The sequence below is a fragment of the Arvicola amphibius genome, chromosome 7 (assembly GCF_903992535.2).
Source record: "Arvicola amphibius chromosome 7, mArvAmp1.2, whole genome shotgun sequence".
Taxonomy (NCBI): domain Eukaryota; kingdom Metazoa; phylum Chordata; class Mammalia; order Rodentia; family Cricetidae; genus Arvicola; species Arvicola amphibius.
The window spans coordinates 24368316-24383994 of record NC_052053.1 but is presented as its reverse complement, the minus strand read 5'-3'; the positions used below and the strand labels follow the sequence as shown (position 1 = coordinate 24383994).

At 46.9% G+C, this 15679-nt stretch overlaps 1 protein-coding gene across 2 annotated transcripts in view; it reads right to left on the bottom strand.

Annotated features, from left to right (window-relative positions):
- The window catches only part of Acvr1 (activin A receptor type 1), a 120365-nt gene extending 108173 nt beyond the window's left edge, over positions 1-12192 (bottom strand). The window contains exon 1 of one of the 2 annotated variants that reach the window (XM_038336988.1): positions 12121-12192. The gene's annotated coding sequence lies outside the window, so the exon portion shown is untranslated. Of the gene's footprint in view, positions 1-7352; positions 7378-12120 lie in introns of those variants that run through there. The other variant, XM_038336991.1, reaches the window with a different exon arrangement.
- Positions 12193-15679: the final 3487 nt, after the last annotated feature.

Sequence of the window (15679 nt, the reverse complement as noted above, 5' to 3'; positions counted from 1 at the left end):
TAGAAGAAAAGATTAACGGTCATAATAAAACAGAAGGATTAAAATAATATCGCATAATAAAAGGTATTTTATTTTTTGTTTGTTTTTTGTTTTTGTTTTTCGAGACAGGGTTTCTCTGTAGCTTTGGAGCCTGTCCTGGAACTAGCTCTTGTAGACCAGGCTGGTCTCGAACTCACAGAGATCCGCCTGCCTCTGCCTCCCGAGTGCTGGGATTAATGGCGTGCGCCACCGCCGCCCGGCTAATAAAAGTTATTTTATTTTAAACATACAAACTATTTCTGAAACTTTCCATGAAATATTTTCAGACCACAGTTGAGCACTGACAACTGAGAGCAGGAAGCAAAACCGTGGATAATGGGGGACTATGGCATACATAAACACAGCCAATGCAAGACTGCATACATATAAACACAGTCAATGCACAGTTCTGCATCTATAAACTCAGTCACTGCAATGCTACAGTGCACAAGGTTATCCAAAGCAAACGCTGAAAGAACTACCACATAAGTTATAGTACGTAATACAAGGCTATCCAAAGTAAAAGAGGGGGTGCAGAGATGCACTCACCTAGCACACACGGGGTAAGTGAGGCCCTCAGTACTGCAAGTAAACAAGAAGGCAACGCTGTTCATAGTAATAGAGAATTTTCCCAAGACTAGTTAAAAACAAACAAAACAAAACAAAAACAGGTACAGAACTGAAATTTGTACAAAGAACAGCACACATAGAAACAAAAATCATTCGCAGTCAGAACGGTGGCGGACGCCTGCAGTTCCTGCTACCTGGGAGGCCAAGGCAAAATGACTGCTGGACTCCAGGAACCCTGAGCCATCCTGGGAACCACGGTAAAATTCTATATTCAATAAACAAGCCACCATTAGTATAAGACTGCAAATATAATTTTTAAATGTTACCACTGAGAAAATGGCGAACTTGGACTTTTTTTTTTCCTTCTTTTTGATGCTGGGGATTGAAGCGGGGGCGGGGGGGGGGGGGGATCTTCCCTATGCGAGACAAGCACTCCTGAACTGAGCTGCAACTCTTCCTCTGACTGGTGCCTTTCCTCTAATAACGGAAAACAGACGATGGAAGTACACAACTACTTTTTCCAGGGTTCTCTTTTCCTTTCTGTTTTGTGACGTGTATGCGCATCCCAGGCACAGTGTAAACGGCCAAAAACACAAGTATCAACCAAACCCAAGGAAACACATGTTCGGGAATGCCTGGAATGTGTACAGGTGAGATACAGATGCATGTAAGTTTAAAAAAAGAAAAAAAGGTTCACTTGAATTTTTAAAAGTCAGAGCTGCATGTCCCCAAAAGGAGTCGCGAGTCTGAGAAGAAAAGGAGTGAATACCTGGAAGATTTCCAAGAGCAGCTCCCACGTCTGAGCAAGATTCGCCCCACCTGTAGACAGAATGTCCAGACCTTTGGAGGATCAAAAGGCAACCAGGTGGAGAAGACCACGCAGCGGAGGTGGATCCAGCTAGTCAAGAAACAGTAACCTGGATGGAATCCGAAGCAAACGGAGTGGAGGTGGAGGTATGGATTCATCTGAATTTGTCAAGGAACATTCCATTCTTAGCCAAAATAAAACCTCAGCAGAGAGTCATGACCCCTCTGGCAATTTCCCCCACCTTGGGACTCAATAAGCTCTTCTTCTATGACCTATGATACAAAGATAAATAAATACTTCTAAATAAAAAACTTCAAGTCACGGAATCAGTTTCACCTAAGGAAAGCATGCGTGTAACTTACAGATGTCGTCATCTATCAAAGACAGCGGCCACCTGCTTCTGAGTCTATGAAAAGATGCTTCTCAGTTCCCATGTGGCGAAGTGGAACTGCTGAGTTTATTCCTTCCTTAGGATAAACATTTAATTCATCTGGGAGGCATGACACTCGTCCCCAAAAAGTCAACAAGAAACCCTGAACTGTTTGCCCCGGGGTCCATTTTGTTATGGACGCTCTGGGCCACCTCTCCCCATTCCCAAAAGGGCCGCCCCCACATTCATCCTCTTACCAAGCAGGAACACAGATCCAATCAGAATAAAAGCCAGAGCCCCAAATCTTCACCTCCAGGATTCTAATGCTCTATCCCTAACTTCTCACAGGACCGAAAGAAAACTACTCTACCGTGCCCTTGCTCTCCCAGCAACCTCATCGCACTCCAAACAAGCTCCTCTTGCCAACTTTATGCTTTAAGATCAACACCATTACCCCAGCCATGCAATTTCCACAAGTCAGATACATTTACTCCAACCCCACCCTCCTTCTCATCACAAGTGAGTTATTCCACAAACTCTGTCTCCAGCCCCAAAACCAAAAACCTGTTCCATCTAGTATTAATGCTTCTTCCTGGCTTCTGAGAAATATATCCTCACTACCAAACAAATCCCCTAAAGGCCAACAGCATGAGGGTCTCAAGAACACACAGCCACAGGGACAGTGCAATTAGTGTGTAGGAGGAACAAGGCAGGCAGATTAGGGAGGTCTTAAAACCCCAGCGCAAGAGCGGGGGATAAGAAGCACCTATTAGCAGATGTCAGCGTCTAAGAGAAAACAGGAGGAGCTGAAACAGAGGCAAACTCAGAGCCCATGACCCTTCAGACAACCACAAGTGCTTCTCACGGCTTCCTCCAGGAACAGGGTCAAGGTGTTACCAGTATTGCGAGTTACAAGAACGAATGGAAGCTGGGCTATTTTAGTGGGAAATGTCCTCATCTTCAATAATGGCAACCTTTTTAAGAACTGTTTAAAATGCAGTACCAACCATAACGTAACTCTAAGGCACACTAGCCTGCGGACTAGCAGTTTCTACTTCTAGCCTTACCTGCAACAACGGGGGGAGGGGATCCATGGTGACCTGGAGAGCCTGGGTTCAAGCTCAGATGTGTGACCTCAGGCTTGTCACGCTATTGTGTCACGCGGGTTTCGGTCTCTCCTCTGCACAGTGGGTCTAGCGGAAGAAGGTACTTCAAGTGGATAAGAGTATTAAATGAGCTGACACAGGATGGCCTCTTTTTAGCTTCTTAAGACAGGCTGGCCTCAAACTCCCTCTGTTGTTGAGGATGACTCTCAACTTCTGGTCCTCCTCCACCTCTCAAGTGCTGGAATTACAAGTGTCAACCAGTACATCTGGCTTAGGCAGTGCTAGAGATCAAACCCAGGGCTTTGTACACGCTAGACAGCACTATCAACTCTCCCACATCCACAGCCCCAGGCCTGCTTTCCCAGTAACCCAGGAAACCACAAAGTACAACATTACCCTTTCTTACTCCTTTCTTTCACCTTGCATACTCCACACAGCCAAGGTACATTATGGAGACTGTACCCTCCTGTTTTCCCAGGTCTTGGATGTTCTCCTGAGGAATGCCAAGATGTAAAATCCAATCCAGTGATTGAAAATGTGTCCAGTCAACACTGCCTTCCACCTGGCTCCCACAGCAAACCTATTATCTCCTCTTCACTAGACCCAGAACCTATCTCCAGAAGGCTGTTTATCTCACAGCTACACACAAACCTGATGGAGGAGGGTCATCTGTCTATGTGTTACTTTCATTGGTTAATACAGAAACTGTGTTGGCCCTTTAATAGGACAGAAAATTAAGTAGGCGGAGTAGACAGAACAGAATTGTGGGAGAAAGAAAGCAGAGTCAGGCAGACGCCTCAGGCAGACGCCATAGCTCTCCTCTCCGAGATGGACGCAGGCTAAGATCCTTCCCAGTAAGACACCACCTCATGATGCTTCACAGATTACTAAATATGGGTTAAAGCAAGATATGAAAATTAGCCAGTAAGAGGCTAAAACTAATGGGCCGGACAGTGTTTAAATGAATACAGTTTCCGTGTAATTATTTCAGGTGTAAAGCTAGCCGTGCAGAAGCCGGGTGGCGGGACGCAGCCCGCCGCTCCATCTACACAAACTTGTCATGATGATAACATAAATGACACCTCTTTCCGGGGCTGGCCAAACAGCAGCCACCTCCTCAATGGTGCTGGGCCGATCCTCTTTCTCTAGACCTTCTGACTGAGGTAGTTAGCACTCTGCCTCCTGCAGGAGATGTTAACTCCCCTCCAAAATTCCTGCACGTCTAATTGGTTTTATTGGGTTTCATGCTCAGCCCAAGTACAGGAAGACATGATGAACATTCAGTAAATGAAGACCGAAGAGGCAAAAGAAGAAGAAGATGCAAGAATGCAGCAAATTTTACTAACAAAGACAATGACAATGGGCGAACTGTTTATGCCAACAGTTAACCTTTCATTTTTTATTTTTGAGTAATACATGATGGCGTCATCGTCCAAATTTCATTCCCATCTTTTTGGTGTGAGCAGGTAGGTACTCCTGATTGCCTCTTCAACTGAAAGAGACCATCCTATTTAAATATAATCTCCATAAACAGAGAGCCAAGGGCTCCTGCCCAGTTCAAATGAATCAGCTCCCATCTTTGCTACTGGTGGGGCTCAGCAAGTCCCACATGAGCCCTTTTCAAACGATTTGAAAAAAAAGGCAAAAATTCTTGCACTAAGAAAAGAAAATGGTGGGAGAAGGAGAGAGGTGGAGGCTTTCTGTGGAATGACTAAAATTCATGCCAAAAAAAAAACCTAACAAAATACTCATTCAGATTAGCAACTATTCAATAAACAAATTAAGGCTAATTTCCACAATACCTGGAACAGAACACTTTTTTTTTCTAACTGCTGATTAGGAACCATTAGCAAGTTTTGAAATCAATTTAGTAGATAGAGATCAGAATTTTTAAATAAAAACTGAATAGAAATTAGGAAGCATTACAATATAGTCTAGTGAAGACTGTAATTCGGCTTCGTTTCTAATATGCATGTGTAGAAGTGTGTGTGTACCAGACCATAAAGGAAAATGTCTCCCTGTGAGTCAAGAGTCTTTTGAAAACCCTGACACCAAACATTTATGTTTACCTAATGTTCTATCTCCAGAACGAGCTGCTCCATTTCTCTCTAGACCGCACTGAGAAGATACTTGTTCCAGACCCTATTCCCCACAACGGCTCAGATCCTTCCCGTTGAAAAACCACATGAAAAACAACATTGAATTCACTTGTCCCTCACCATTTCTCCTACAAAAAAAAAAAAAGAGTCACTCTGGGCAGCCACCGCCTGTCCTCCTTTCCCCTACACACTATTCCTAGGTCTAACTGTCTGGTCTATGTCGCTGGAGCCAAGAAAAGAGACACAACTCAAGTGCTCTGGCATTCTTGGTGACATCCACTGGTGACATCCAGCATTACCTCAGGATAGTAGCTAACTACATGATATTTCCACTAAGAGAAAGACCCACAGGCAAATAAGATTCAGAACCTGGGTTTCAGTGTTATCCTAACCGCCCCTCTGCTCCAAACCGCTTCCCCTCGAGACCCTCGAGCTCCTTGCCTGACCTCACCCACAGGCTACACGTTCCAAGTCCCATCTCAGTCTGAGCAGCACCAACCCCCACACCTCCCTTTATTCCATCGGTCTATTTCTTATAAAACGCAAGGTTATGTTTTTAGTGGTTCGATCAATAATTCTTCCATCAGCTAAAGCAGAAGCAAAACCTAGGGCAATCTTGTTTTTCAATGGCAGCTATACTGCAGTGTAACCGCGAACGGCCAATGCTGGCTTTCACAGGTCACCAAACTGCCCAGCAACAAGTGTTCAGGTTGAACAGTTCCTTGTGGTTACATCCACTCAAAGTCAGCCCCTAAAATGTAGTAAAAGAGGAGTTTACTTTGGACTCTATACATTTTTCAAAAAGCTTGTAGACATTCTTTTCCTTGCCATTTTTTTTTTCCGAACCAGGGTTTCTCAGTGTAGCCCTGGCTGTCCTGGAACTCCCTCTGTAGACCAGGCTGGCCTCGAACTCACAGAGATCCGCCTGCCTCTGCCGCAGAGTGCTGAGATTAAAGGCATGAGCCACCACCGCCTGGCATGTCCACATTCTTTCTTTCCCTCTGACATAATCACTGTCTAGTATTTGGTTGTCACTGCCAATTCTTTGGGAACACACACTTGTCACAGGAGAAAATCAGAATAAAGGGCTCGATTAACCAGTGCTTGAGTCCCACATTAATGCAGGATTCCTTGCGGTGGTGGAAACAAAAAATGAGTTAAAATTTTCTTCCCCGGAATAGAAGTGTCTCCCTTACCTATTTACAGAGAAATAAAATTACACAAAAATGCAATAAATATTTACTGAGGGGGTTCAATAGTTAAGAGCACTGGCTGCTCTTCCAGAGGACCTGGGTTCAATTCCTAGCACCCACATGGTCGCTCACAACTGCCTGTAATTCCAGTTCCAGGGTACCAGACACCTTCCTACTGACAAACATGCATGCAAAACACCAATGCACATAAATTCTTTAAAATAAAACATTAAAAATAGATAAATAAATAGTTGCTGAATTTACTAAGTTCAAGCTACAGCCAAGGATAAAAGAGGGGACACAGTCGTAGGGCACATTATGAGGAGTGAGGCCCTGGTTTTTATCATCATCACAGAGATAAAAACAGGGCACTTTGTACGTCTTCCACTTGCTTCCCATCCATGCATAGGGACCAGGTATCAAGATTGCCATCTTCTCTGTGCTGTCCCCTTTATTGAATGCAGGGTCCCTTTACACCCATGACATGCAGTCATCCCTTCATCCTCTCAGGATTAAGAAAACATTCCCTGTTGCTGGAAAGATGGCCCAGCAGTTAAGAGCATACAGTGCTCTTACATAGCCCAAGTTTGGTTTCTAGCATCTACATTAGACAGCCCACAATCACCTGTAACCCGGCTCCAGAGGATCTAATGCCCTCTACTGGGCTTTGCAGGCACTGCACTCATCTGCACACACACACACACACACACACACACACACACACAGAGAGAGAGAGAGAGAGAGAGAGAGAGACAGAGACAAAGACAGAGACAGAGAGAGGAGAGAGGGAGAGTTAAAACTAAAACGAATCTTCTTTAAAATTTATCCAAAGAAAAGTATTGCTTTTCTGATCTAGTCTTGGGTTAGATGTACAAGATACACAAAGGATAAGAAAGACATAGTCCTTGCCTTGAGAGCAGCCAGTGAGACAACTCAAAATGTCTGAAGTCAGGGAAAGGCAATGAACCACAGGGAAAGAATAAAATAAGGAATGACTAACTCTCGGGTCAATATCTCAAAGAGATGAATCGAGGCCTAAGAGGAGGAGGAGGGCTGATACAATGCTTAGAATATAGCCGGGCTGAGAAAAGCAGGACACAGTCTCCCTTGAGGTGAGATTTCTCTGACTTTCCCCCCAAAGAAAGGGCAAGGTGAGAAAGGGTCAGATCAGTCAAGGTCAGGCCTTACGGTGGGTGGAGAGCTGGCCTCGGAGACCAGGCAGGACATCTGTGCTATGGCTGCTTACTTCACCCTCGGCCCCCAAACAACCTTCAGCTACTACGTGTATCTGCACAGAACTCAGAAAGAGCGGAATCCGAAATCGCTTCCCCAGTCACTGAAATAAAGGCCAAGCACCCAGAGTAAACAGTAAAGCAATCCTAATGGGCAAAGTGGAATGTTGGTCTGGGACCGAAAAACCCCGAAGTCAAACAATGAAGCAGTGGAAACTGGCAAGCAGAGCTCTCAGTACCTGGGAAGATCCTCACAAACGGGCTCAGATTCCCAACCCTGCCTGGGGGGAGGGCAGTTGTGGAGAGTTGGGGAGGGTGGATGAGCGCGTTCATTTTTATCAAGGAAGCGGAGTTTTTCTTCTCCTTGTCCTCCCTGCCCCCCCCCAATAGTGATGCAGGGTCTTGAACCACTAGGCTACCACCGCAGCCTCCCTTTTTCTTTTTATCCTGATGGGTCTCTTTATCAGTTAGTCTCGGGTGTGGGGGCGCAAAACCACCTTCCATCTCAACTAAAAGCCAGGATGCACCAGCCAAACCAATTCCACGAAGCCTTTTCCTACAGAGGTTTTCATTAGACTGATTTTTTTTTAATGCGCACTGGTGTTTTATCATGAATGCTGGGTCCCCTGGAAACGGAGTTACAGAAAGTTGTGAGCTGCCATGTGGGTGCTGGGAATTGAACCCAGGTCCTCTGGAAGAGCGGTCAGTGCTCTCAACATTGAACCATCTCTCCAGGCCCCTGTGCTTCTGATTCTTAAACTAGCAGGACTATCAAAAATGGCTTTAAAAAAAAAGAGGTCAATCTTTCCTTCGGATCTTCTAAGCTAGAACTGGCCACAGGGAGGTTAAAAAAAAAAAAAAAACTAAGTTTTCATTCCAAAAGATCAAAGAAGGCATTCTGTACCAGGAAACCTAATTCCAAATCCTCATTTCCAGGAATAAAGCCACAGTGCCCAAAACTTGCTTGGGAAAATAACACAGGAGACTGTGGGTTCCAATTAAAATCTCAGATGGCTTCACTGCCCAGCCTCCCTAACTTAACACTGCTAACACTTTCCCCAGGCACCACTCCCCCTTCAACAGCACTCCGGTCCCGAGCAGTCACTTCGCTTCACTGCTAGACATGCAAGCACGTAAACGCTTTGTGACTCCATTCTGGGACCCATCCTGGAGATATACAACCCAAGGTGACGCTGAAAAGGGCCAGCTGCAGCCCAGCCCAGGCCTCTCAGGAGAAACCCCTGCAAAGCCCAGGCTGTCCGGGCACTCATGATAGGGGGAATGAGGGCAGAAGGAGCGGAAAACAGACAAGGGGCAATACCTCAACTTTACTCATTAGCTTTAAATGATTACCCATGGTTTTGTCAACCAGCCAATAGTAAAGGTGTCTCCTTCATGCAAGGAAGCAAGCTAGGGGCTACAGTCAGCAAAGTGCAGTGAAGTAGTCCCCCAAGTAATCATTATGCTAATTACTATGTTTAATTTTCTTTATCGTTTCACAGAGAAAAAAAAGTAGCATATATGTAGCTTATGAAGTGTAAAACTAAAACCAGCACCCATGACCTCGATTCCTAAATAAAAAAATCTGAATGTCACCAATTGTGTGACCTTCTTTGCCCTTACCCCAGGTCTCTGCAGCACAAGCATACATAACCACTGTCTTGCATTTCAGGGCTTAGTATAAGTTGATTCTATCTTCATGATTGCCTTGTTTCCTAACCCAAGAGCTGGCTGCTACTTAAAATATGTTGTTTTAAAATTATTGGGTTTTTTTTAAAGAAAAATATTAAAGGAGGCTAGATAGATGCTTTAGAAGCTAAGAGAACTGGCTGCTCTTCCAATGTACCCAGGTTCGATTCCCAGCATCTACACGACAGCTAGCAAGGGTTCATAACTCCAGTTTCAGAGGATGCAACACCCTCTCCTGGCCTGCAGAGACACTGCATGAGGTATACAGACATACACTCAGACAAAACACCCATAAAACATAAAATAAATAAATAAATAAATAAATAAATAAATCTAAAACCGAAGAAGCACGACATGAAATAATTAAGTTAAGTGACACTGAGCTGCTGCAAAACACTGGCAACCACTGGCGACAAGAGCCTAGACATGTGATCTGGAGTCCTAGGAGTTAGGGAGTCAAATACGAACTCCCCAGCCTAAATCTGCCGAGCCTCAGGTTCCTACAGGAGAAGCACACGAGGGAAAGCATGCAAAGTGTTCCTACGGAGGTGGGCAAGCTGCATGGCTCATACTCAGCACATCCTATCATTAACTCTACATGAGCATATCAAAGGGTTTGGCCCCCACGCATTCTTTGCTTCTCCACAATCCCCGGTGAGCTGGACATGAGATTCGATCACAGGAAAATGAATCGTGATAGAAGTACCCAACAAGTCAAGCAAGCCACAGAGGAGCGATCAGGTCCCAGCATTGATTCTTTCTTTACTTTGTGACCTTGGAGAGGAAGATCATTTTTCAAATCCATTTCTGTCCTGTCTCTCCCTCGACTCTGCTGACTACTCCATCCAACCTAAAGAAATACCTAGAAGTCTACCATGACCAAATCGCAGTTCAACCTTGGGAAGAGCAGAAGCGTGGGTAAGATGTTTACCAACTCAGCCACTGTCACCCGTTGCCTGAGTGCAGGAAGAAAACTTAGTAAATTACCAGTCTGGAGGGGAGGGCACTCATTACAATGCTATTAATCAAATTAAGTTCCTCACTCCTGAAAAGCATTACATTTCTGAATATGGCATTTTAACTCCGCATCCTTAATATTCTCTGTAATTACTTAGCAATTACAAGAAATTTATTCAGATTCAAGTGATCACTTTTAGTCCAACGCGCGAAAGTTGTAAGACTATTATCTCAATCAAGTTTGATCTAAAAAGACACGCTCTGTTTCCAGCAAAACTCAGCGACACAGTGGAAGCCAGGGTACAAAGCCAGCGCATGCGCATGCCGGTCCTTGATCTCTGCCGTCTAGCCAGGGTTTATCTCCTCGTCAGTCATCACCTCGGAGGATTCACATACACAATGGCAGCAGAGATGCTGTGGCCCATTACAAAGCGACAGCAACCTAAGGCTCCCGGCTAGGCCACAGAACACTTCCTTCCATTCATCAGCCCCAGGACGGGAAAACAAAAGTAACCAAATCACAGAACAAGGGACTGGATCTTCGGGTGGTAATCCAGAGCCTATCCAGACTTAAAATAACCTCGTGACCGCACTGTCTCCAGGAGTGCCATGGGTGAGGCCTGGGTTTCATACTTAAGCAGCGTGCCAACTGTAGAGCAGCATGGCAAAGCAGTGTCTGAGGTCAGCACAAGTCTAGTGTCTGCCGCCTGCCCAAGCCTGGGCCCCCGGCCAGCAACCCACCTCCAGAGACTAGTGCCAGGACATACTATAGTGTTTCCATTTAAGGCCCGCCACTTGGATCAGCCCATCTCTGAAGTTTCTTAACACCACCTTTCCAGGAAGAATTTTTTGGGGAAAAGGGAGGTGGTGTCTATTTTTTGCCACCGCCTTTCCTTGGGCTGTCAGAGCAGTCTGCCTCTCAGGAACAGGATTCTTTAAACTCACTGGGTTAGGTCTCAATTTGGGAATTTATTTTTTTTTTTTCGAAAAATTACATAGTTATGCAAACGTAAATACATGTACATACAATTACATTAAACATGTGTGGAATCAGAGATATTTCTCATCATCTCATACCATTCACCCAAACCGCAAAGAAGAAAAAGCCAATAAAGGGAACAAATCCACTGCATTACAGTCTGTCTCTCTCCAAACACCAAATGAATGACAACTTTTTAACCAACACTTTTCTTCTGCTACAAAATGGATGAGTATTTTTTCTTTTCTTTTCTTTTCATTTCTTTTCTTTTTCAAGTAGCTTCCTCCACCGCTCCTCTGCCATGCAAGGGGATGGTTGCTCAGAACTGCAGGGGTAAAGGGAGGTAGGGAAGGGTGGGAGATGTATCTGGCACAAACTGGACAGAACCAAGCCAGTCTCTGAACCAGATGGAAGTCCATGAACGCTGTGACCCAGAGGCCCACAATTCTCCCCAAAGCGCCTAAGGTTCTAGCCTCGTTGTTTTGGTTAGTGTTGAAGGAAGGGTTTTAAACTTGGCAAAGTACCGTGCAACATCTGTAACCACATCTGCCTTCTGGGGATCGCAAGATGAATCCCACATTCCTGGCTTTGAAGCTTTTTGAAACTGCAGCTAGGAAGGACAGAGGGAGGGAGGGAGTTGAACAGAGTTTATTGGCTGTCTCTCCAGCAGAAAATTCCTCTTGGAAGAGATGGATATTTTGAGGGTGGGGGTGACTCGCCAATCTCTTTAGTCTGCCAAGCTCAGCTTGGAAGGTGAGCCCGGGGCCGGGAGGCCAGATCGATTTTTAAGTCCGAGGCGCACACCCTGCAGGAGTTCACCCTTCGCACACCCAAGCACACTCGAGCCCCCAGCTCCATGCCTCTGCCCTCCCCGGATCCCACCCGTAGCCGAGGCCCATAGAAAGACAGTTTCGTTCCGCCGCGGCTTCCCCCTGTCGAGAGGGCACGCAGCTTGCCGGAGAAAGAATGAAAGCAAGGGGGAGGCACCGAGACGCCCACCCTCCACCCCCGGATCCCGGCTTCGCCTCCAGCTAGGTTCCCTCCTCCTCCTCCTTCGATCCTCCCCGTTCCGGCGGCGCGGCCAGCGACCTGTCCTCACCTCTGGTCCAGCGGCGTCCGGGTGCTGAACCCGGGGAGGCGGAGAGCGCGAGGCGGAGGGGCGCTGCAGGGCGGAGCGCGGCGCGGCACGGGGCGGGAGGCTGGCAGCCACGGGGCCGGGGCGCAGGCAGGCTGGTGGCAGGGATCGAGCTGGAGCCGGGAAGACGACTGGCGCGGGGCGGGAGGCGGAGGGCGGGGAGGAGGGCGGAGGAAACTTGCTGCGACGCGGGGCTCGGCCGGGGGCGGCGGGGAGCCGGCGGCAGCAAAGTTCCCCCAGCGCTTGGGGGCGGCGGCGGCGGCGGCGGCGGCGACCGGGAGCTGGAGCGGGAGGAGCGGGAGGAGGAGGAGGAAGTGGCTGCGGAGCGCTCGGCCAATGAGTGTCTGGAGCTGTGATTAACCAGGCAGCAACACATCATTTCCTCCCGGCGCGGATCCAGGGAGCCGGGAGGGAGAGGGCCGGCGGCGGGGCGGGGCGCTCCTCGCGCCCCCTGCAGGCGCCCGGCCCCGGGGAGCCCGCCAGCCTAGCCGCGCTCGCCCACCACCCCGACCCCGGACCCCTCGGGCCGCCCCGGCTGCGGGCTGCTACGAGCAGGGCTGGCGGGACTCGGGGGGGGAGGAGCGCGGCGCGGGGAGCGGCCAGGTAGGCGCGGGCGGGGCCGTCTGGACAGCTCCCGGGGCGCGGGGCGGGCGAGCGGCAGGCAGCCTGCCGGGGACTGTGGGGGCTCGCGCACTCATCTCCAACCCTGCGTGTCAGGCGGAGGGGTGGGTGTTCAATGCTCCGCCTTGGCCAGGCCATCGCTGCCCTGCCTGCTGATCCCCTTCCACTCTGCTCATTTCCTCGCAGGGTCCGGGGTTATGCAAGCGTTTGCCATTTTCGCAGTCTGCTTCCTTGGTAATAATAATAAGCAAGTCGCGGGGGAAGGGGGCTTCTGCAATAATCCCGCCCTGTCCTAGGCGCCATGGGAGCTTACAGTGGGAAGGAAGGAACATTCCCCGCCGCAGAGAGGCTGACAACCTCGGTCCTTAGATACACAAAAACACCCCAGTGTGCTAATATTATCCGGAGTATCAAAAAAAAAAAAAAAAAAAAAAAGGCATGCAAGGATCAAATTTTACATGGTGCCCGCTTAGTGTGTGGAAGCACCAAACCATTTTCTCTGCCCTCTAGAAGCTTATAATGTACAATCCTCTCACAAAGCAAAGTAAAATCGTGACACCAATAAATGGGAAAACCATGAAGTATTTTTTATCCCTACAGGTCCCTTCATGCAGAGGGCATTCATTGGTCGCTGGCTGCAGCACTGCAGAAGGATGCAAAGGAAATGGAAGATCTGGCCTTTGCAGGAGTTTGCAGTCGTGCTAGTAACACAGGCATATGTGCAAGGAACGGCTAGAGAATAGCCTTCAGGTGTTGTGTAAGCAAAAAGACAAGGAGCTTGTTGGTTCTTTTGTGTTTGGGTGGTTCATTTAGAAAGGCCATGTAGTTGTATTTGGTGGAGATCAGGAGAGGAAACTCCAGGTCAGATCAAGGAAAGAGTACCAATCTGTATACCTGCTTAATGAAACAATGCAACAGAGCCGTGGGTGACATTTAGCTGAAGGGTCAGTCGCTCACTGTTTTTGACCTTGAACACACTTTTAACCGAAGAGGGGAAAATGGCAGGCAGTGGTTGCAAGTTTCCAGTGCAGCTACCTCTTCAAGCTGCTGTATGCTTTTAGTCCTCCAAACGTTTACAGTCCCCTCCAGGAGGTCAGGCAGCGAGGGGGTTTGGTTGGTTGTAGTATATCATCATGCCTGGTGGGGTTGTGCGTGTGAATTTAGTTTAATAAGGGCTTGCTGAAAGATAAGTGAATCGAGGGAGCTTGACCTACTTTGGGCAGCTACTGTCTCATGTGTTCTTCCTGTGGCTAGCTCAGGACCTTCTAACAGCTCTCCTGGGACCACCCGGTGTTCTATGAGGTTGTCTGGGAGGACTCTGTGTAGTACTTGTGGCCTTGTACTGTACTTAGTGTGTACATATGTATATGTAAGATAGGATACAACTTCTCACAAGCCCTGTGCACATAGGTGAAGCCCTCTGGCATAGGGACCTTGTTCCAGGATTTCTCAACCTTGGCACTGTTGGTACTTCGAGCTGGATAACTGGTTTGCCATTCTACATGTTGAAATATATTTAGCAGCATCCTTGACTTCTACTCATCAGATTCCATAGGACACCTCTCCCATCACAATAGTGACAAGCAGATGTCTCTAGAGTGCAAAAGTGCCCTGTTTGTTGGAAATCACTGCCTACTCCACCCCAAGAGCCAACCCACTGATTTAACCCTAGTGGAGAGAGAGAGAGAGAGAGAGAGAGAGAGAGAGAGAGAGAGAGAGAGAGAGAGAGAGAGAGAAATCACACCCTTAGAGCAACTTGGAGGAAATAAATCTTCTGTCAGTCTAAGCTTCTCCAATCTCAGTCATATGTTTCAGGGAGCCCGACTCCTCTTAATTAACTGCCTGCTGCATTGTGAATTGGCACCTTCTCTGTTTTCCGCATATCCTCCTCCTTTACGCCCAGATCAACATGTTCATTTCTAAAAGTCAACAGATTTCAAAAAACTATTAGGAAATAGGGTCTTGGGCAACCTAAGAGTCCTGTATGCTATTTTTCTATAAAATGTGGGGAATTTATTCCATAAGATTTTTGCAGACAGCTTCACTCTTATAGTTAAGCTTTTAATCTTACAAGTAATAACCACATCCTTTCCGCACTCGAGGTTGTAAGGGATACTTGCCAGAAATTGTAATGTTTTTAATTCTTTTCATTTAAAATATTTAGATAGCTAATTGAGTCATTTGTATCTTGAAGCCATTTCCTGTTGGTTCCAGAGTTTACATTTTGTGATGGGATAGAAGAACATGTTTTATTTAAATGCATGAAGCAGACATCGGTTTTGTTAGGCTTACCAACTTCCCCAAACAAAATCTCTCAAATAACGTTGGCGAGATGCTCCTGGACTGGAAACATTGGGAAAGATCCTGACAGGGTGCGGCAGCTCAGCTTCTAAAGGGTTCTAGAATAAAAATAAAGGCTACTGGTTGAAGCAATGAACAGATTCTGATAGTCTGTTGAATCAGTGGTGAGCATATAAAATCCTTGTAGACAGCTAAAAAGAAAAACAAACAGCCAAAAACCATTTCCTTCTTCCTAGCAATAGCATCCTGTTTGTGATGAGTATAGACATTTCTACTCAACAGGATGCTATCATTTTAAAAAGTGATTTTAAGCATTGGGTTTATAATATGTCCGTGTCTTGTTTGGTTTTGATGGTCACAAACATGCAGATTAGCTGATATCTGGGCAGTGACTATTCCCATTTAAGTTGAGCCCTGGAGTCTGGGTGAGAATTTGCATGGCCTAGAGAAAGGGCTTTGAGGGTTTTTTGGGGTCTCCAGATTCTATTGTCAGACATGAATGGAGGCATTTGCTCTTCTACCCCCACCCCAAGATCTTCTAATCCAGGAGATCTGTGCCTTTGTAATTACAATGTGTGAAAAGAAAGTCATATTAAAGAAA